We start from the raw sequence: 17,128 nt of genomic DNA, 5'->3' as shown, positions 1-17,128 counted from the left end.
GAATGTCCCTACGTACGAATTTACAAGTGCGACATAGAGGCAACATATCGAACGTGGTTCGCGGTAGGCCCTCTGAATTTAGACTGACGCCAACAGAGACAATTTACAAATATGTAGTTATTAAAAAGGCTGATAAGATTTAATGTGGATTTAATTTTCATAGAAGCAGGATTTTCTGTCCAGTCCACTTGCAACGTTTATTTATCCGCGCCGACGGCAAAACGAAGAGTCCTCATCGAGGTCCGCAGTAGCTATAAAACATTTGAACTTATAGAACGGTTTCTCATCCTAATTAATGCTTAAATAATACTGATTAATAGAGACGCAGTTATCCGTTACCTATCTAAAGAGCAACTAAAGAACCTTCTAATACCTATCTACAGAGGCCAAAAAGACCTCATCTCATAGTGACCGCTTCATCAATAAGTACTAATTATGTAATAATTCCTCTTTTACATGCAGTTCTTATATCGAAGAATACATCATCACTATCATCAGGTGTACCAAAGTTAGAATTAAAAACACACTTTAAATTGCTCAAACTTAATTTAATAAACGTTAATCAGGGATCCGTACATGCGCATGGTCGTCGTGACGTCAAATCGTGTAATTAAACATCCACATCTAGCCTTTTCTTGTAGGCATGGCACCGCCGCCTTTCGCCTCTCTTCTGTTACGCGTGGTAGCGCCTGATATACCAGCGATGTTTTGGAACAAAATAGAGGGTTCTAACATACCCGGCATACCACTAGGCATCTCTGGAGGTGGCGGCGGTGGCGGCATTTGTCGAGCGACCTGTTCAAATGTGTTATATTAGATTATGTAGGTACGTTTATCTAAACACAAAATATTTAAACAACTACGAGGAACTCACTGGATAGAGAGGATAGCATTCACATAGTCAGACACTCTGGGTCTGGCAACCCAACTTTGTCAGTAGAAAAAGGGGTGAAATTTAAAATTCGTACGTATTATTATATCGATCCTTCGCGCTTACATTTTTCAAATTTTCTACTGAATAAGCTGATTTGCCAGAGGGCAGAGTATATTACAATATATGTACATACATATATTATGTTAAGGGCAGAGTGTAGGTTGTGAGTGAATACCATATTATATCCCATCCACACCAGGTTAATACTGGACTAGTATGTCCTTAAACTACTGGTCCACGAGCCAGGCGCAAATTTCGTCAGTCATCGCCTCCCGGGTGAAAACTCGTATACTGGTTAACGGCCATATATGATGAACCCTCGTGGACGTCAGCTGCCGCTACGTTGGTGGGTTGAGGAATGGCAGCCACCGAAACACGTAAAAAAAAAATTTTTTTTCAGTCATCGCCTCCCGTTTGATACTTAGTCAGATGAAAGTTTAGGTGCTATTGTTAATAAAAACAATCGTCAGCCGGTTGTATCGCGGTGGAATCACCGTCAGCTGTACACATGAACATGTAAAAAAAATTTTTTTTTTCAGTCATCGCCTCCCGCTTGATACTTTGTCAGATGATAGTTTAGGTGCTATTGTTAATAAAAAAACTCGTCAGCCGGTTGTATCGCGGTGGAATCACCGTCAGCTGGTCACATGAACATGTAAAAAAAATTTTTTTTTTCAGTCATCGCCTCCCGCTTGATATTTTGTCAGATGATAGTTTAGGTGCTATTGTTAATAAAACAAATCGTCAGCCGGTTGTATCGCGGTGGAATCACCGTCAGCTGGTCACATGAACATGTAAAAAAAAAATATTTTTTCAGTCATCGCCTCCCGCTTGATACTTTGTCAGATGATAGTTTAGGTGATATTGTTAATAAAAAAAATCGTCAGCCGGTTGTATCGCGGTGGAATCACCGTCAGCTGGTCACATGAATTTATAAAGCAAATAAATAAATACAATCTAAAATTTAAAATAATTGGTTTCAGTCATCGACTCCCTTTTGATACTTTGCCAGATGATAGTTTAGGTGCTATTATTAATAAAAAGAATCGTCAGCCGGTTGTATCGCGGTGGAATCACCGTCAGCTGGTCACATGAACATGTAAAAAAAAATTTTTTTTTCAGTCATCGCCTCCCACTTGATACTTTGTCAGATGATAGTTTAGGTGCTATTGTTAATAAAACAAATCGTCAGCCGGTTGTATCGCGGTGGAATCACCGTCAGCTGGTCACATGAACATGTAAAAAAAAAATATTTTTTCAGTCATCGCCTCCCGCTTGATACTTTGTCAGATGATAGTTTAGGTGCTATTATTAATAAAAAGAATCGTCAGCCGGTTGTATCGCGGTGGAATCACCGTCAGCTGGTCACATGAACATGTAAAAAAAATTTTTTTTTTCAGTCATCGCCTCCCGCTTGATACTTTGTCGGATGATAGTTTAGGTGCTATTGTTAATAAAAGAGATCGTCAGCCGGTTGTATCGCGGTGGAATCACCGTCAGCTGGTCACATGAACATGTAAAAAAAATATATTTTTTCAGTCATCGCCTCCCGCTTGATACTTTGTCAGATGATAGTTTAGGTGCTATTGTTAATAAAAAACATCGTCAGCCGGTTGTATCGCGGTGGAATCACCGTCAGCTGGTCACATGAACATATCAAGCACATAAATAAATAAAATCTAATATATGTTCATATGACCAGCTGACGGTGATTCCACCGCGATACAACCGGCTGACGATGTTTTTTATTAACAATAGCACCTAAACTATCATCTGACAAAGTATCAAACGGGACGCGATGACTAAAACCAATTATTTAGGTTTCCGTGCCTTCGCTTGAACCACTTACGAGATTGCCAGCGCTCGGCTGCTTTCTCTTCAGTACCATATAAGCCGGCAAGGCCCTTAGCGGTGGTTCAAGCGTCAGCAGGAACCTAAATATCCGTTTTTTACCCTTATGGGGGTTGTGTCGCTCACTTCCGTAGGAGTTTACCCATAATGTATACGAATCCCTACAAGTGACCCCCGGGTGGTGCTAATCGAGTGACAATCTTACCGGTGGTAGGCTTATGCCGTTGCTGGCGCCATAATGGTTCACCGTGTTCCGTCATGAAGTCTGTTGATAGCTGTTGAGGTGATGTGTCCGAGCAGTAGTTTCTGGTCTAACTACAGCGGCACTACCGGTGCGTGCCACACCGAGCGTCTGGTTCTGGAGGGTAGCGGGATCCGAAGCACGGTGCACCGCTGGCCGACCGCAGGTAGTAGGGGGCCCAAGTAGCGGGAGAGCCACCCGTGAAAGGCTGCCCCGCCAACTAGCGAAAAATCCTGAAACGGCTCCACCTTGCCGGTTGGCGACCGGATGGGAGGGCCAGGTGGCCATTTCAGGGGGGTTCGGGCGTCCCCGCAGTCTCCGACCTAGATTTCTCTAAATGTGGCACGCACGAGCTTGTGTTTAAGTTATACGGCTGAGTTGCCTCGCTCAACTTGCATTCCCTCGTCTATTCGCTCTTCTTCCTTATCCCCCTAACAAACATGCAAAACAAAAGAAAGAAAAGTAGAGTTCAACAGCGGTTGCACTCCCTCCCATTTAAAGTGCATCTCTCTAATATTCGAGGTCTGCACTCCAATATCGATGCAGTCCACCACCACCTAGAGACTGACAAACCGCACCTGCTGTTCCTCACGGAAACGCAAATCAGGTGTCCAGTCGACTCGTCATACCTCAACTACCCAGGTTACACTCTGGAGCACAGGTTCCTTTCACGTGCAGGAGTGTGTGTGTATGCTCGAGATGACATCTGCCTTAAGCGTCTCAAAAATCTTGAAGAATCCAGATTTTCTGTCTTGTGGGCTTGGATCGATACCGGTGTAACTCAAATTCTCTACGCCTGTGTCTACCGATCGCATAATGGGGACTCAGAGACAACAAGGCTGTTTAATTACCTTAGTGAGGCTGCTGATGAGGCTCGCCAAAGGTACCCTACAGCAGAGCTAGCAATCGTTGGGGATTTTAACGCGCATCACCAAGAGTGGCTATTCCCGTATCAAATGACTGACCACGCTGGACGAGAGGCTCATAAATTTGCACTTTCTCTAGACCTCTCACAACTTGTTCGCTGCGCCACTAGGGTGCCTGATGTTGAGTCACACACAGCCAATTGTTTGGACCTTCTGCTAACCACCAACCCAGACTCTGTAGTGGTGGATGCTCCACTAGGAACTTCCGACCACTGTCTGGTGAAAGCTGTATCCGTTTATTCCCCACCCGATCAGGGCCCTAGCGGTGAAAGACGGGTGTGGCGATACAAGTTAGCAGACTGGGATGAGATGCGGCATTTCTTTGCATCGTATCCTTGGCGCTCCACCTGCTTCTCTTCGGATTGTTCGTCGACCTGCGCTACCGAAATAGCCGATGTCATTCGGCAGGGTATGGAATATTTTATTCCCTTTTATGTTGTTTCGACCGGCTATAAAGCTCGCCCGTGGTATAACGCTGACTGTGATCGTGCTGAGGCGTTTAAGCAGTCGGCTTACCGGGAGTGGGCTGACGCTCGTACACGCAGGGCTCCGAACACACGTGACCTGAAGAAGAGGTTCAATAAAGCCGCCAAGTCCTGTAAGAAGCAGTTTCGCAAGGCCAGGTTTGACCATGTCCGTCGTATTGGGACCAAACTAGCCTCGCACCCTCCGGGAAGTAAAGCGTTCTGGTCCCTAGCGAAAGCGGTCGAAGGAAACTTTTGCCGCTCGTCACTGCCGCCCCTGGTTAAACCTGACGGAGCGCTGGCACACACAGCCAGAGAGAAGGCTGACCTGTTCGCTTCTCTTTTTGCTGGGAATTCACGTCTTGACTCAGCCGGTAAATTTCCACCCGTGCTTCCTCAAATGAATAGCTCCATGAGTGATGTTCGCATACATCAAAAGGAAGTTCTTAAAATACTGCGAACGTTAGACGTGCATAAAGCCAGCGGTCCCGACGGAATCCCTGCTATTGTCTTGCGAAACTGTGCAGCCGAGTTGTCCCCAATCCTAACACGCCTGTACCGCCTGTCGCTTGAAACTGGCGTAGTACCCTCGTGTTGGAAGCTTGCAAACGTGCAACCTGTGCCCAAAAAAGGTAGTCGTTCAGACCCCGCCAATTACCGTCCAATCTCAGTCACCTCCATACTCTGCAAGATTATGGAGTGTGTACTGAATAAGCGGCTCCTATCGTACCTAGAGGATAACGATTTACTCAGCGACTCTCAGTACGGCTTCCGCGGGGGTCGTTCGACTGGAGATCTTCTGATACATGCCACTCATCTTTGGAGCGAGGCAATTGAGAGGCACGGTGAAGCCCTTGCAGTATCTCTCGATGTCTCTAAAGCATTCGACCTGGTCTGGCACGCAAGTTTGGTGAGCAAGCTTCCAGCATATGGGATACCAGTTGGCCTGTGCAAGTGGATTGAGAATTTCCTGAGCGAACGTTCCATTCGGGTGGTGTTAGATGGCTACACATCTGACCAATGGACTATTAATGCTGGCGTTCCTCAGGGCTCTGTTCTGTCCGCGACCTTATTTCTGCTACATATCAACGACATGCTAGTCTCAGATACTTTTGGGTATGCCGATGATAGCACTGTCGTGGACAGATATCTCTCCAATCCTCGGGCCAAAAAAGAGGAGGTCCAGTCTTGTCGACGAGCTATGGTAGACCGTCTGAATTTGAGACTTAAGGCAGTGTCCGATTGGGGCGACACAAACCTGGTCAAATTCAACGCTACCAAAACGCAGGCGTGTCTGTTCTCTGCGAAACGGAGTCCTTTCGAACTGACTCCGACTTTCCGGGATGTATCCGTACATATCCAACCATCTTCAGCTACTTGGCACGAATATTTCGTCTAACCTGAGCTTTGGGGCGTACATTGAATCTCTGGCCAAATCTGCAGCTAGACGACTGGGCGTCCTCTCTAAGGTCAAGCGGTACTTCACACCGGGGCAGCTCCTTCAGCTTTATGTAGCTCAAGTCCGGTCGTGTATGGAGTACTGCAGCCACCTTTGGGATGGATCCGCCAAGTATCAGCTAGCCGCCTTAGATTCCATAGACAAGCGCGCTAGGAAGCTTATTGGAGATGCGGGATTGGTTGAGGCTAGACTGCAGAGCCTTGAACACCGTAGAAAGGTAGCTTGTTTATCGGTATTCTACAGGATACATTTCGGGGAGTGTGCGATGGGATTACATAATCTAATCCCCCCATCCCCGTTCTGCCACCGTGGGACTAGACGCGGACTTGCGTTTCACCCCTACGTTGTTGCTCTGCCACTGGTTCGTACCAAACGCTATGCATCCAGCTTTATCATGCGAACGGCTAAGGAGTGGAATTCACTTCCTGCAAATCTATTCCCAATCCACTATAACTTGGATCTTTTTAAATCGAGAGTGAATAGACATCTTTTAGGTAAGCATGTTCCATCCTAGACTGCATCGGCACTTACCATCAGGTGAGATTGTGGTCAAATGCTTACCTATTTCTAATTAAAAAAAAAAAAAAAAAAACGGTTCTATTTAGGTCTTCGTGCCTTCGCTTGAACCACTTATGAGACGTGTTTAAACCTCTGGCGGCGCTGGCCGGGGCGTACTGTGACTGTTAATATTTATGCAAAAATCACATAATGAGAATATGGGCCTGAAATTTATTCCGTATTGACATAATAAATAAAGGATTGATTGCGTCAACCTTTAAGTAGATTTTCATCATTTAGAATTATCGATATATGAGGTTATTCTTAGCACTGACTTGCCACAGAAGATAAATATTGCGACTGTAAAAGTACTTAAATTTTTATATAAAACAACGGTTTGACTTATAGTTGATTGACCTTTCCTTAAATGATTATTAAAGTCATAATCTTATATGAACCTGCATGTACTATCTTACGCAAATAAATTCATTATGAATTATAAGTAGGTACGTGTAGGTTGTACACATTTTTGTGTAACCACTATCTGAAGTAGAAGTTCTGATGCTTGTAAAGTAAACCTCATCAAGTGAATTTTACATCATACCCATTCAGACTACCTCTGATGATACAACAACCCACTAGGTGATAAAAAGGTTTTTCTCAAAAATGGACAGCAAAGTCGACGTTGCCGGTTAAAAAATAGGTCGCGAAGTGCGTAGTTTATGGTCATCAAAAAAATTAAAAAGTTAAAAACATTGCAGTCTCGATTTCGGGACTGCAATGTTGCAAACAAATTCCATTATTTAACGAGTACCAAACTTTTTAAAACTTTAAATGGCCATATCAAATGAAGGCATAGGTCCCTTAAACAGCCAAACAGATGATCAGCACTTATTATTATAAAGCCTGTAACAGACTATCGCACCGCACCGTGACCTTGGAGCGTCGCACTCATAAGTGAGAGCGAGAAACAGATACCTATCTCTTTCTCGCTCTCACTTATGGGTGCGACGCTCCAAGGTCGCGGTGCGGTGCGATAGTCTGTTACAGGCTTAATGTTGGTACCGCGACTATTTAGGTGTCTAAAATAGGTTGGCGTATTTTCAGCAGAAAAATACACATCGTTTTTTTTTAAAGGCGACAAGCAAATCTTTTTAATGGTTTTAATTTTTTCTGTGAAAATTAGAACGTTGCTGTGTAAAATATTTCTATTTGTTGCACCATTTTTGAGAAAAGCACTATATACGACTCGGCTGGAAGGCTACTTGCTGGCTTCGGATTCAATTTCAAAACGATTCCTCAGCCAGCAAGTAGCTACTTCCGATCCTCGACAATAATGTACTATTGTTGTATTATGTAATGATATTATTTCACAAAAAAAATATTAATAAATAACTACTTGTCTATTGCTTAAACACAAATAATAGCACTGTCGGCTCATCCAAAAAACTATTTTAAATTTGTTACTAATAGGAAAAGCTTGGGTCCTCTGGTTTAACGTATTCTATCAATTTAATGTAAATGGTAAGATGTATAATTGGTCAGATGTAATGTAATATGTTTTTTAATGTGGACAAATACCCAAATATTGTCAATATTTAGACAATAATAGTTATTGACTTGGTGTATCTTTATATCTATGATACTGTGCGTTGACTTAAGGTACCTCTATAGGATGTAGTATCGGCTCAGTTGAAACTATTACTAGGTAGCTGAGAATTGTTACTAGTTAATAACGTATACATTAAATCGTTAAGTGTATTGTCTTCTTCACTTCTGACGCTACTTTTAGGCAGAGGAGTGCTCGATTCGAAATAATATTAAATTATTTTCGCAAATAAACACATCATGTACATAATTTCTTACACATTTACGGAATATGTTGTCCTTATGTAATGGGCTATGTACAAATAAAGCTAGTATACCTAGTCAATAACTATTAATGTCTAAATCTAAATAATGTCAATATTTGGGTATTTGTCCACATTAAAAAAACATATTACATTACATCTGACCTATTATCACGTTGCCGGGTCTATTGATACTGCAAACAGCCTTATACACGCGAGAGAATTGAGATAAATACCCCAGACGGGCCGACAATAGCGACCGGATTACACGATACGGACAAAAACTAGCAGCGGTGCCCCGTAGCTTAGCAAAGAGAGCAAAAACTATACACGTCATGGGCCCCTCCGTGTATAATAACCTGCCAGCAATAATAACAGACGCACCTAGTTTGTTACTCTTTAAGAACAAACTTAAAACTTGGCTTGTTGAGCGGTCGTTCTATAATATAGAAGAATTTGTGACTGCGAAATATTAACGTAAATGAATGAAAATATAAAACTACGCAAGTAGCGAAACTAGCGAATCAACTTTAATATTTAGAATACTTTGTAATTTTTGTTTTTATTATGTTATTTGACAAAGGGATGTAACGATACCGATACCGATACGATATATCGGCCGATATAATCGGCAGGCCGATATATCGGCATCGCCGATTTAAATACACCTGATATCATAACAAAATGTAAACAACCCACAGTAAGGTATTTTATTGGGCAAGAATATTCTTCACCTCAATTTTAACTTGATGTGTCAAAACTTACGTAAGTTTTACTACGATAGATTACTTACTCAACGTAACAGTGAAGCTGCTATAATCGTGCTATTTTGCTAATAGGAATATATTTTTCTTTGTTTTTATTTTTCACACTTCTTAAAATCAAATGTCTATTGAACATAAGTATGTTTTATGCATATAAAGGATATAATTATTAATTTATTTCAATAGTCAATAGTCAAAATATACTTTATTCATGTAGGCCTAGCAACAAGCACTTATGAATCGTAACATACTTATAAATTATCTTAGCTTAAGATAATTTATAAGTATGTTACGATTCATCATCATTATCAGAGCAATTTACTGATGTTATTATTCCATAATAATATTGGATTATTATACAAATCTAACTTAACACAAATTTAAGAATTTCACAAAAGGATCGCCAAACATGAAAAAAAAATTGTATAAAAAATACTAGTCTAGAATGTTTCTAGAATAAAATCTAAATGTCAAATAAATAAATAAAAAACACAAAAGAAGTACAAACATCGGAATATTCGGAATATCAATTTCCTCATCGTTAATCAAATATACCTAATAAATAAATAATCATTTCGAATAAAAATTAATCCCACGTTGTTTTATCATTCATGTAGTCTTGTGTGGTATAAATAATACGCTTTAGAAATAAGTTTACGCTTTACATCATTCTTAAATTTATTAATAGATAATTCAGTAATATGGTTTGGAAGTTTATTATAAAATCTCACACAATTACCCATGAATGGTTTTTTAATTTTATGGAGCCGAGTGAAGGGCACTGCGAGCTTATGTTTATTTCTAGTATTAATATTATGAATTTCACAATTTTTTCTAAAATTTACAATCTTTTTATGTACATACAGAATATTCTCATAAATGTATTGACAGTGCACTGTCATTATGTCAATTTCCTTAAATTTATCTCTAAGTGAGTCTCTATGGTTCATTTTGTATATTGCTCGAATAGCCCTCTTCTGCAGAACAAAAATGGTATTTATCTCTGAAGCACCACCCTACAGTAAAATACCATATGCCATAATGCTATGGAAGTAACTAAAATATACTAATCGAGCTGTTTTCACATCAGTTAACTGACGGATTTTGCTCACTGCAAAAGCTGCAGAACTCAGTCTATTCGAAAGAGTAGCAATATGGGGACCCCACTGGAGTTTAGAATCTAAAGTTATACCAAGAAAAACTGTACTATCAACTAATTCCAATTCCTCATCCTTCACAATGACACTTGTTTGCACATGCCTAACGTTACTACTAGTGACAAACTTAATACATTTAGTCTTTTTCTCATTTAACAATAAATTATTAACATTGAATTATTAACATTGAATTTTATTTGATTTATTAACTAACTACCAGGCTATCGATATCGGTATCGGTATCGCCGATTATTTACTTTAAATATCGGTATCGGTATCGTATCGGCAAAATCATGTATCGTTACATCCCTATTATTTGTACTAGCTATGTAAGTTGACATGTAATCACCTATTACTAATAAAGTATTAGTATGAGTATGAGTATGATACAAGTTACCAATTTACATTAAATTTATAGAAAATATGTTAAAAGAGGACCCAAGCTTTTCCTATTAGTTACAAATTTAAAACAGGTTTTTCGATGGGCCGGCAGTGCTATTATTTGTGGTTAAGTAACAGACAAGTAGTATTTTATTATAATTATTTTCTTAAAATAATATCATTACATAATACAACAACACCTTTTTATCACCAAGTGGGTTGTTGTAAAGAAAGCATCAGAGGTATTCTGAACGGGTTTGATGTAAAATTCACTTATGAGGTTTATTTTACAAGCATCAGAACTACTACTCAGATAGTGGTTACACAAAAATGTGTACAACCTACACGTACTAAATTCATAATTTATTTATTTGCGTAAGATAGTACATTCAGGTTTATATAAGATTATGTCTTTAATAATCATTTAAGGAAAAGTCATTCAAGTAATAGTCAAACCGTTTTGTTTTATATAAAAATTCAAGTAGTTTTATAGTGGCAATGTTTAACTTATGTGGCAAGTCAGTGCTAAGAATTGTCTCATCTATCGGTAAATCCATATGATGAAAATCTACTTAAAAGGTTGACGCAAACAATCCTTTATTATGGCAATACGGAATAAATTTCAGGCCCATATTCTCATTATGTGATTTTTGCATAAATATTAACAGTCACAGTACGCCCGGGCCCGCGCCGGCAGAGGTTTAAACACGTATAAGTGGTTCAAGCGAAGGCACGGAGACCTAAATAGAACAGTTTTCCCCCGAAGGGTAAAAAACGGATATTTAGGTTCCTGCCGAAGCTTGAACCACCGCTAAGGGCCTTGCCGGCTTATATGGTACCGAGGTGAAAGCAGCCGAGTGCTGGCAACCGGGCGGTATTATTACTTGAGTGGCGCGATAAATGTCGCTACTAGTTGATGAATTCGCTTGATTATGTCTGAGTTAGGGCTTGCAATCCGGATATCCGGATATCCGTCCAATTTAATATCCGTATTTAGATTAAGTAATACTACAAATTTTAAGAAAACTATCTTAAAAACTTTGAAATTTATAATAGTATTCACGTTTTCGGTTGATTTTATTTATTTGTATACATTTTTACGTTATAAAAACTGTTTATTGAAACATTACTCCTTGATTGCCGACTCTTCGTCGATATTCTTATGCAGATCGACCTAGCTCCGTAAAAGTAACTTTGAGCGTACTTTGTACCGTGTTCTTGTCAAACATGATTTGCTGTTATTATTGTTAGCGTCCGAATACTTACGTTATTAACAAAGGGCGAACAGAACTAAAACGAGTCCAACGGAGGAGGACTTCGGTTGATATTGAACTGCCGAACGAAATGCAGTAGGGTTTAGAAGACGATAAAGAAGGTTTTAGCATTTTCTATTTGAATAAATCTGTAATGAAAACCTTGATTGACTTTAAATGCAATGTAAAATCTCAACAAGAAGAGACTGGTCTAACACTTAGAAGATATTCGATTCTCTAAATATTATCAAAACCCCTATCAAGAAATGAATTTCGCAGCGCAGACTGCCAATATTAAATTGAGGGTTGAAGTATCGCCATAACCTAGTAAATTATTACTAACTAGCGACCCGCCCAGGCTTCGCACGGGGAACAAATTATACATAAACCCTCCTCTTGAATCACTCTATCTATTTAAAAAAAACCGCATCAAAATCCGTTGCGTAATTTTAAAGATCTAAGCATACATACAGACAGACAGCGGGAAGCGCCTTTGTTTTATACTATGTAGTGGTATAGTTTATATCACCTGTTCGAAAAACCATATCTAATCTAGTCAGGCAATTAAAGGTTGTGTATGAAATCTTTGCCGAAAATCATTTTTAGTTTTTGGAGAGTATAATTTAATTTTGCCATTACGTGGCAAATCAACACAATAATTCGTAGGTACTAACTTAACTAACCTAACTTCACGCGCGGTTACACCAGCTGTATGTTTGCACTTGCACATCAACTTCAAATCATCGGCGAAAAGGTAGAACGCCATAAATAGCTTAATACTTGCTGGTACGCAGCCTTGTGTACGTAATAGTAGTTTATGTGACTGCTACATAATGAGAGGCATTAAAATACGAGTGTGGGTTTAAGAAACGAACGGTAGTGAGTTTCTTAATAGGATCACACGAGTGTTTTAATTCCTAATTATGTACAGTTATCTAAACACATACTACTTTATCTAAACACATACTTAAAACGAATTAAAAGATCAAATGGCGGTGAATGAAAAATTTTTCAAGCATGTCACGCATCCGTAGTTTTCTTAAATTACTAGACAAAAGAATGAAGTCCCTAATCTCATGTCACTCGAGATCAAATATCGTGCGGTTTATAATAAAAAAACATACTAAATTGACGTTTCGTATCGATAACTATTTTAATACCTATATGGATACTAGAATAGAGACCCACTTGAGTATTGACTGCTGTTCCAAATTTAAACTCATAACCTTACAACAATCTATAACATTATGTACATTAAAGTACAAATTTTCCTACTACCACAGATAAGAAAGTTCTCATAGTAAAATTAGTTGTAATAAAGCTGGTCATTTCCTACGGTTTCTGAACGCATTATAGAGCACTAATGACATGTATGTAGATAAAATTGTATTATATTACACTTTTTATTAAATTCATCTGGGTTTTATGAAATAAAAAGTAAGTATTCGAATTATCCGTTTTATCCGGATATCCGGATACTAAAATAATAAATATTCCAAATATCCGGATACGAAAAATGGGCGGATATCGCAAGCCCTAGTCTGAGTTACAAGGGTGTTATCTCGTAAGTGGTTCAAGCGAAGGCACGGAGACCTAAATAATTGGTTTCAGTCATCGCGTCCCGTTTGATACTTTGTCAGATGATAGTTTTGGTGCTATTGTTAATTAAAAAACACATCTGGATCACATGAACATATATTAGATTTTATTTATTTATTTATTTGCTTGATATGCTCATGTGACCAGCTGACGGTGATTCCACCGCGATACAACCGGCTGACGAGTTTTTTTATTAACAATAGCACCTAAACTATCATCTGACAAAGTATCAAGCGGGAGGCGATGACTGAACAAAAAAAATTTTTTTACATGTTCATGTGACCAGCTGACGGTGATTCCACCGCGATACAAGCGGCTGACGATTATTTTTATTACCAATAGCACCTAAACTATCATCTGACAAAGTATCAAGCGGGAGGCGATGACTGAAAAAAAAAAATTTTTTTACATGTTCATGTGACCAGCTGACGGTGATTCCACCGCGATACAACCGGCTGACGATTTTTTTTATTAACAATAGCACCTAAACTATCATCTGACAAAGTATCAAGCGGGAGGCGATGACTGAAAAAAAAAATTTTTTTTTACATGTTCATGTGACCAGCTGACGGTGATTCCACCGCGATACAACCGGCTGACGATGTTTTTTATTAACAATAGCACCTAAACTATCATCTGACAAAGTATCAAGCGGGAGGCGATGACTGAAAAAAAAAAATTTTTTTACATGTTCATGTGACCAGCTGACGGTGTTTCCACCGCGATACAACCGGCTGACGAGTTGTTTTATTAACAATAGCATCTAAACTATCATCTGGCAAAGTATCAAACGGGAGGCGATGACTGAAAATATTTTTTTTTTTTACGTGTTTCGGTGGCTGCCATTCCTCAACCCACCAACGGAGCGGCAGCTGACGTCCACGAGGGTTCATCATACGTAGCCGTTAACCACTATAGGAGTTATCGCCTGGGAGGCGATTGGTCATGGAAACCTGTTCGTGGCTCGCGGTCTATACGTCCAAAAGAGAGGTATGGCCAGCACTGTAAATGTCATCTCGCTTGGTGTTGTAGTGTTAGGGCAGGGCACATCACAGTTGATTAAATTCCAAATCTAGAGCAGAGCCTAACTGGAGAGGGGAAGTAAGTACCTCCACCTTACAACAGAGACCCTAGGTACTCATAGAGTTGTGTTCCTGCCGATGAGTAAGGTTGCGAGAGCTCAACGAGGGTGCGGAGTGTTAGGGTCGGCATCGCGCATGTAACGCCTCAGTCGTAGTTGCAGGCGTCCATAGGCTACGGTGACTGCTTACCATCAGGCGGGCCGTATGCTTGTTTGCCACCGACGTAGTATTCAAAAAAGGTTAGAGTGGGGACTTGTTATGGGGACAATGAAATCATCTAGATTCTAGAATGAAGGAAGATTATGCACACCAAGGGAATATAGCATAATAATGATGATGCGTGGGAATCCTATATACAGGATGCCCCAGAACACCACGTCACAGTGACACCGGAGGTTGGTCAACTCAAGAGGAACCTAACCAGCCTAACATGACCTCAGCAAAAGTTGCATGGTTTACGAGTTAAGTTACCGAAAAAAAACATGTACAAAACATTGAAATTGCCATGAAAATTCTCAGTTTTTTTTGGTAAAAACTCGAAAACCATGCAACTACTACTGAGATCATGTTAGGCTGGTTAGGTAGGTACCTCTCGAGTTGACCTACCTCCGGTGTCACTGTGACGTGGTAGTTCTGGGACACCCTGTATGGTGCTCCCACTCCGGATTTACAAAGCGTCGTATCGTAGAGCATGATTGATGATAACAAGTACCTGTGAGATGAGTGTGACATAAAAAAGATCATGATAACATTTATATTTTATAACTACGGTGTGCAAATAGAGTGGCAATGATAAAAGAAATTAAAACGATACTCACTCGCTTCAAAGGCATCTGAGCATCCACAGAAGACGAGGGCGCAGCGCGGACAAGTGCTGACTCCATCACTAGGCAGAGGCACAGGGCAAAGACAGCCAAACAAAACGAGTGTTTCATCTTTACTGGTCACTGCTTCATTGCGTCCAGTCCACCTGGCTCCGTCTTTATACGAGCCATCGCATGATCCCGCGGCGGAAACCTTTGACAAACAATACAACTACTTCCTGTGATGGACGCGCGAGATGTACCAGATAAAAATGTAATAATAGGCTGATTGTAATTAATTACGTGTCACTTACGTGGTAGGGGCACCATCACGCAGACTTATATGGGGCAGCTTTATACTGGCTGACAAAATGTATAAAACATAATCTTATACCTATGTATAGGTAAGCAATTGTATATATATTTATTTATATAAATATATTTCGGGGATCTCGGAAACGGCTCTAACGATTTCGATGAAATTTGCTATGTGGGGGTTTTCGGGGACGAAAAATCGATTAAACTAGGTCTTCTGAAAAAACGCGCCAGACAATGACTAGCCAGACAATAATTCTTTTTTGGAGTCTCAGGAGCACACAGCTGTTACAACTGGTTATGGGAATGTATTAATTTTATTTATCCCCAGTTGTCACCAATCAGTTTTAGACCATGCATAACCTGATTGGTGGAAATTTTAGATATGAATTATAAGGTACCATCACGCTCCGCGATTGTTATGCCATTTAGGGTTCTACGTCCTAGCTAAATTGGTTGTGCAATACTTGCGTTAGGGAGTGTCCAATGAGCGTGACTGTAGTAGGTACATACACCATTAATAATTATTCATTAAGATTTAGTCCGGATAGGTCCTAGTTGTCCCCACTAGTAACGAGTGGGAATTATTTTGTTCCAATTGTCCCCAGTGGTAACAGCTGGGATTTTTTGTCTCACTTGTCCCCATAAGTAATTAACGCAAAATTTCAGATGGAATCCGCGCTTATCCAAAAGATGCCTATTTATTTTCAATAAGTACATTAGTTAAACAACATAATCAAGTTTTTGGCAGAAAATTCATTTTTACTCCAAGCTTTTATTGCTGACTGTACATTTCTTACCACAGGCATGAGGCAACTAACACTTTATCGAAACAATTCTAAAAACCCCAAACACAATTATTAGGTTGTGTTGTTTCATCACAGAGTTCCTTTGGTCACCTCCTGTCTCCATCATCAGATCAGCTCGATGGTACCATAACCTAGTTCCTACTTTGTACAAAGCTATATATATTTGTTTATATTTGAATTGCTATAAATCTTGAATTAACATTCCGCATTAATAATGAATGCCAAACAAAAAAATCATTGTGCAATGCGCCTCATAATACACACAAACACTTGAAGCTAATCTAAACAACGACTCTGTTAACAGTTCAGAGATGCTTATCGTTTCAACATGAAAATGCTGACCTATTAGTGGCACGCAGTGCATGGCTTGGCACATTGTACCAGAGAACAAGTTATAGGTACTAAAAGTTTTTACTATAATTATAAAAAAAATCAAATCTATACCAAATTTATATGACCAATCGATTATATCCCATCTAATTTCTTCAAATTTGCCGCTTTGTCTAGAGTCTGTGCGGAAAGAGCACAAACTACTAAGAAGATATTTGGGCCCCATACATTCCACGACTCTTTCCGCAGACTCTACTGGCTAAATTGGTTTGCCAGAGTATAATATGTGTACAACGAATTCAAATGTGATGGTAGTTTACTGATCATGTTTTTTTACCACGACGGTGGCAAAAATGCAAATTCACCGCCTGATGATAATCGGGCACGTAGCCTATGGGCAAATAAATGCCCT

The 17,128-nt window shown here is 39.8% G+C and overlaps 1 long non-coding RNA gene across 1 annotated transcript; it reads right to left on the bottom strand.

Moving 5' to 3' along the window:
* Positions 1-630: 630 nt before the first annotated feature.
* LOC134656653 (uncharacterized) lies at positions 631-15,614 on the bottom strand. Its single transcript, XR_010097525.1, has 2 exons — positions 15,278-15,614; positions 631-795 (listed from the first exon to the last, which is right to left on the bottom strand). It is a non-coding gene; the product is annotated as an uncharacterized LOC134656653 (long non-coding RNA).
* Positions 15,615-17,128: the final 1,514 nt, after the last annotated feature.

Source organism: Cydia amplana, chromosome 18 (assembly GCF_948474715.1).
Source record: "Cydia amplana chromosome 18, ilCydAmpl1.1, whole genome shotgun sequence".
NCBI lineage: Eukaryota > Metazoa > Arthropoda > Insecta > Lepidoptera > Tortricidae > Cydia > Cydia amplana.
Note: the sequence above shows the minus strand (reverse complement) of the source record. Positions and strands in the feature narration are given on the sequence as shown.